Source organism: Oncorhynchus keta, unplaced genomic scaffold, assembly GCF_023373465.1.
Source record: "Oncorhynchus keta strain PuntledgeMale-10-30-2019 unplaced genomic scaffold, Oket_V2 Un_scaffold_19589_pilon_pilon, whole genome shotgun sequence".
In the NCBI taxonomy this organism is placed as follows: domain Eukaryota; kingdom Metazoa; phylum Chordata; class Actinopteri; order Salmoniformes; family Salmonidae; genus Oncorhynchus; species Oncorhynchus keta.
This window is the reverse complement of record NW_026290849.1, coordinates 17,390-22,856: the sequence shown is the minus strand read 5'-3', so window position 1 is coordinate 22,856 and position 5,467 is coordinate 17,390. Positions and strand designations below refer to the sequence as shown.

The window sequence follows — 5,467 nt, the reverse complement described above, 5'->3', positions numbered from 1 at the left end:
AGAGGAGACAGTCAGACCCTCTACTACTCCCTCGGAGACAGTCAGACCTTCTACTACTTTGGAGACAGTCAGACCCTCTACTACTCCCTCGGAGACAGTCAGACCATCTACTACCCTCGGAGAGAGACAGTCAGACCATCTACTACTTTCGGAGAGGAGACAGTCAGACCCTCTACTACTCCCTCGGAAGGAGACAGTCAGACCCTCTACTACTCCCTTTTCACAGTCAGACCATCTACTACTCCCTCGGAGACAGTCAGACCATCTACTACTCCTCGGAGAGAGACAGTCAGACCCTCTACTACTCCCTCGGAGAGAGACAACAGACCATCTACTTCCCTCGGAGAGGAGACAGTCAGACCATCTACTACTCCCTCGGAGAGAGACAGTCAGACCATCTACTACTCCCTCAGAGAGGAGACAGTCAGACCATCTACTACTCCTCAGAGAGGAGACAGTCAGACCAATACTACTCCCTCAGAGAGGAGACAGTCAGACCGTCTGACTACTCCTCAGAGAGGAGACAGTCAGACCGTCTACTACTCCTCAGAGAGGAGACAGTCAGACCGTCTACTACTCCCTCAGAGAGGAGACAGTCAGACCGTCTACTACTCCTCAGAGAGGAGACAGTCAGACCGTCTACTACTCCCTCAGAGAGGAGACAGTCAGACCGTCTACTACTCCCTCGGAGACAGTCAGATTGTCTACTACTTTCGGAGACAGTCAGACCGTCTACTATCCTCGGAGACAGTCAGACCGTCTACTTTCCCTCGGAGACAGTCAGACCCTCTACTAATAATAAGACCCTCTACTACTCCCTCGGAGACAGTCAGACCATCTTACTCCTCGGAGACAGTCAGACCATCTACTACTCCCTCGGAGACAGTCAGACCATCTACTACTCCTCGGAGAGGAGACAGTCAGACCCTCTACTTCTCCCTCGGAGAGGAGACAGTCAGACCTCTACTACTCCCTCGGAGAGGACAGTCAGACCCTCTAATGTTCCTCGGAGAGAGACAGTCAGACCCTCTACTACTCCCTCGGAGAGGAGACAGTCAGACCCTCTACTAGACCTCGGAGACAGTCAGACCCTCTACTACTCCCTCGGAGAGGTAGACAGTCAGACCCTCTACTACTCCCTCGGAGACAGTCAGACCTTCTACTACTCCTCGGAGACAGTCAGACCTTCTACTACTCCCTCGGAGACAGTCAGACCCTCTACTACTCCCTCGGAGACAGTCAGACCATCTACTACTCCTCGGAGACAGTCAGACCATCTACTACTCCCCTCGGAGAGGAGACAGTCAGACCCTCTACTACTCCCCTCGGAGAGAGACAGTCAGACCCTCTACTACTCCCTCGGAGACAGTCAGACCATCTACTACTCCCTCGGAGACAGTCAGACCATCTACTACTCCTCGGAGAGGAGACAGTCAGACCCTCTACTACTCCCTCGGAGAGGAGACAGTCAGACCATCTACTACTCCCTCGGAGAGAGACAGTCAGACCATCTACTACTCCCTCGGAGAGAGACAGTCAGACCATCTACTACTCCCTCGGAGAGAGACAGTCAGACCATCTACTACTCCCTCAGAGAGGAGACAGTCAGACCATCTACTACTCCCTCAGAGAGGAGACAGTCAGACCATCTACTACTCCTCAGAGAGGAGACAGTCAGACCATCTACTACTCCTCAGAGAGGAGACAGTCAGACCCTCTACTACCCCTCGGAGAGAGACAGTCAGACCATCTACTACTCCCTCGGAGACAGTCAGACCCTCTACTACTCCCTCGGAGACAGTCAGACCATCTACTACTCCCTCGGAGACAGTCAGACCATCTACTACTCCCTCGAGACAGTCAGACCATCTACTACTCCCTCGGAGACAGTCAGACCCTCTACTACTCCCAGGAGACAGTCAGACCCTCTACTACTCCCTCGGAGACAGTCAGACCCTCTACTAGAGGAGACAGTCAGACCATCTACTTCCCTCGAGACAGTCAGACCATCTACTACTCCCAGGAGACAGTCAGACCCTCTACTACTCCCTCGAGACAGTCAGACCATCTGGACTCCTGTCAGACCATCTACTACTCCCTCGAGACAGTCAGACCATCTACTACTCCCTCGGAGAGGAGACAGTCAGACCCTCTACTACTCCCTGGAGACAGTCAGACCCTCTACTACTCCCTCGGAGACAGTCAGACCCTCTACTACTGGAGACAGTCAGACCCTCTACTACTCCCTCGGAGACAGTCAGACCCTGTACTCCCTAAGACAGAGACCCTGGTACTCCCTCGGAGACAGTCAGACCCTTTACTTTTCTCCCTCGGAGACAGTCAGACCATCTACTTCCCTCGGAGAGGGAGACAGTCAGACCCTCTACTACTCCCTCGAGACAGTCAGACCCTCTACTACTCCTCGAGACAGTCAGACCCTCTACTACTCCCTCGAGACAGTCAGACCATCTACTACTCCCTCGAGACAGTCAGACCATCTACTACTCCTCGAGACAGTCAGACCATCTACTACTCCCTCGAGACAGTCAGACCATCTACTACTCCCTCGGAGACAGTCAGACCATCTACTACTCCCTCGGAGACAGTCAGACCCTCTACTACTCCTCGGAGAGGAGACAGTCAGACCATCTACTACTCCCTCGAGACAGTCAGACCCTCTACTACTCCCTCGGAGACAGTCAGACCATCTACTACTCCCCTCGGAGACAGTCAGACCATCTACTACTCCTCGGAGACAGTCAGACCATCTACTACTCCCTCGGAGACAGTCAGACCATCTACTACTCCCTCGGAGAGGAGACAGTCAGACCATCTACTACTCCTCGGAGACAGTCAGACCATCTACTACTCCCTCGGAGAGGAGACAGTCAGACCATCTACTTCTCCCTCGGAGAGAGACAGTCAGACCCTCTACTACTCCCTCGGAGAGAGACAGTCAGACCATCTACTACTCCCTCGGAGAGGAGACAGTCAGACCCTCTACTACTCCCTCGGAGAGGAGACAGTCAGACCCTCTACTACTCCCTCGGAGACAGTCAGACCCTCTACTACTCCCTCGGAGAGGAGACAGTCAGACCCTCTACTACTCCCTCGGAGACAGTCAGACCTTCTACTACTCCCTCGGAGACAGTCAGACCCTCTACTACTCCCTCGGAGACAGTCAGACCATCTACTACTCCCTCGGAGAGGAGACAGTCAGACCATCTACTACTCCCTCGGAGAGGAGACAGTCAGACCATCTACTACTCCCTCGGAGACAGTCAGACCATCTACTACTCCCTCGGAGACAGTCAGACCATCTACTACTCCCTCGGAGAGGAGACAGTCAGACCCTCTACTACTCCCTCGGAGAGAGACAGTCAGACCATCTACTACTCCCTCGGAGAGGAGACAGTCAGACCATCTACTACTCCCTCGGAGAGAGACAGTCAGACCATCTACTACTCCCTCGGAGAGAGACAGTCAGACCATCTACTACTCCCTCGGAGAGGAGACAGTCAGACCGTCTACTACTCCCTCAGAGAGGAGACAGTCAGACCGTCTACTACTCCCTCAGAGAGGAGACAGTCAGACCATCTACTACTCCCTCAGAGAGGAGACAGTCAGACCATCTACTACTCCCTCAGAGAGGAGACAGTCAGACCGTCTACTACTCCTCAGAGGAGACAGTCAGACCGTCTACTACTCCCTCGGAGACAGTCAGACCGTCTACTACTCCCTCGGAGACAGTCAGACCGTCTACTCTCCCTCGGAGACAGTCAGACCGTCTACTACTCCCTCAGAGAGGAGACAGTCAGACCGTCTACTACTCCCTCGGAGACAGTCAGACCGTCTACTACTCCCTCAGAGAGGACAGTCAGACCGTCTACTACTCCCTCAGGGAGACAGTCAGACCGTCTACTACTCCTCAGAGGGAGACAGTCAGACCGTCTACTACTCCCTCAGAGGAGACAGTCAGACCGTCTACTACTCCCTCGAGGGACAGTCGGACTGTTTGGGACGACAGTCTGGAGGGAGTCTACTGTTCCCTGGGACGACAGTCTGGAGGGAGTCGGACTTTGGGACTTAGTCCCTGGAGACAGTCAGACCCTCTACTACTCTCTCGGAGAGGGACAGTCAGACCATCTACTACTCTGTCAGAGGAGTCGGACTGTTTGGGACCCTCTACTACTCCCTGAGAGGAGACAGTCAGACCCTCTACTGTTCCCTCAGGAGGAGACAGTCAGACCCTCTACTACTCCCTCTGGAGGAGAGTCAGACCCTTTGGGACGGTAGTCTGGAGGAGTCGGAGACAGTCAGACCCTGTTTACTCCCTCGGAGAGGAGACAGTAGTCTGGAGGGAGTCGGACTGTTTGGGACGGTAGTCTGGAGGGAGTCGGACTGTTTGGGACGGTAGTCTGGAGGGAGTCGGACTGTTTGGGACGGTAGTCTGGAGGGAGTCGGACTGTTTGGGACGGTAGTCTGGAGGGAGTCGGACTGTTTGGGACGGTAGTCTGGAGGGAGTCGGACTGTTTGGGACGGTAGTCTGGAGGGAGTCGGACTGTTTGGGACGGTAGTCTGGAGGGAGTCGGACTGTTTGGGACGATAGTCTGGAGGGAGTCGGACTGTTTGGGACGATAGTCTGGAGGGAGTCGGACTGTTTGGGACGATAGTCTGGAGGGAGTCGGACTGTTTCTCTTGTCTCTCTCTCTCTCTCAACCAGTCTGTAAACCCACAACCAGTCTGTAAACCCACAACCAGTCTGTAAACCCACAACCAGTCTGTAAACCCACAACCAGTCTGTAAACCCACAACCAGTCTGTAAACCCACAACCAGTCTGTAAACCCACAACCAGTCTGTAAACCCACAACCAGTCTGTAAACCCACAACCAGTCTGTAAACCCACAACCAGTCTGTAAACCCACAACCAGTCTGTAAACCCACAACCAGTCTGTAAACCCACAACCAGTCTGTAAGCCCACAACCAGTCTGTAAGCCCACAACCAGTCTGTAAACCCACAACCAGTCTGTAAACCCACAACCAGTCTATAAAACCACAATAGTCTGTAAGCCCACTGTTTGCCCCAATTTTGATTAAACAGCTTTGGTCCATTTTGGTCCACAACCAGTCTGTGTCCCCTATCCTGTCCCCTACCCCAACCAGTACCCCGTCCCCTACCCCGTCTACCCCGTCCCCTACCAGTCCCCTACCCGCCCCCTACCCTGTCCCACAACCAGTCTGTAAACCCACAACCAGTCTGTAAACCCACAACCAGTCTGTAAACCCACAACCAGTCTGTCCCCACCCCAGTCCCCTACCCCAGTCTGTAAGTCCCCTACCCAGTCCCTAAGCCCCTACCCCAGTCCCCTACCCACAACCCCTCCCTGTCCCCTACCCCATATAAAACCAGAATATTCCCCTGCCCCAATTTTACCCCGTCCCCTCCCTGTCCCCTTGTCCTGTCC

General features: G+C 54.1%; 1 long non-coding RNA gene across 1 annotated transcript; it reads right to left on the bottom strand.

Annotated features, from left to right (window-relative positions):
- Nucleotides 1-3,255, bottom strand: LOC127927943 (uncharacterized). The gene is made up of 4 exons (XR_008129622.1): nucleotides 3,158-3,255; nucleotides 2,963-3,127; nucleotides 863-961; nucleotides 1-47 (listed from the first exon to the last, which is right to left on the bottom strand). It is a non-coding gene; the product is annotated as an uncharacterized LOC127927943 (long non-coding RNA).
- Between the last annotated feature and the right edge of the window lie 2,212 nt (nucleotides 3,256-5,467).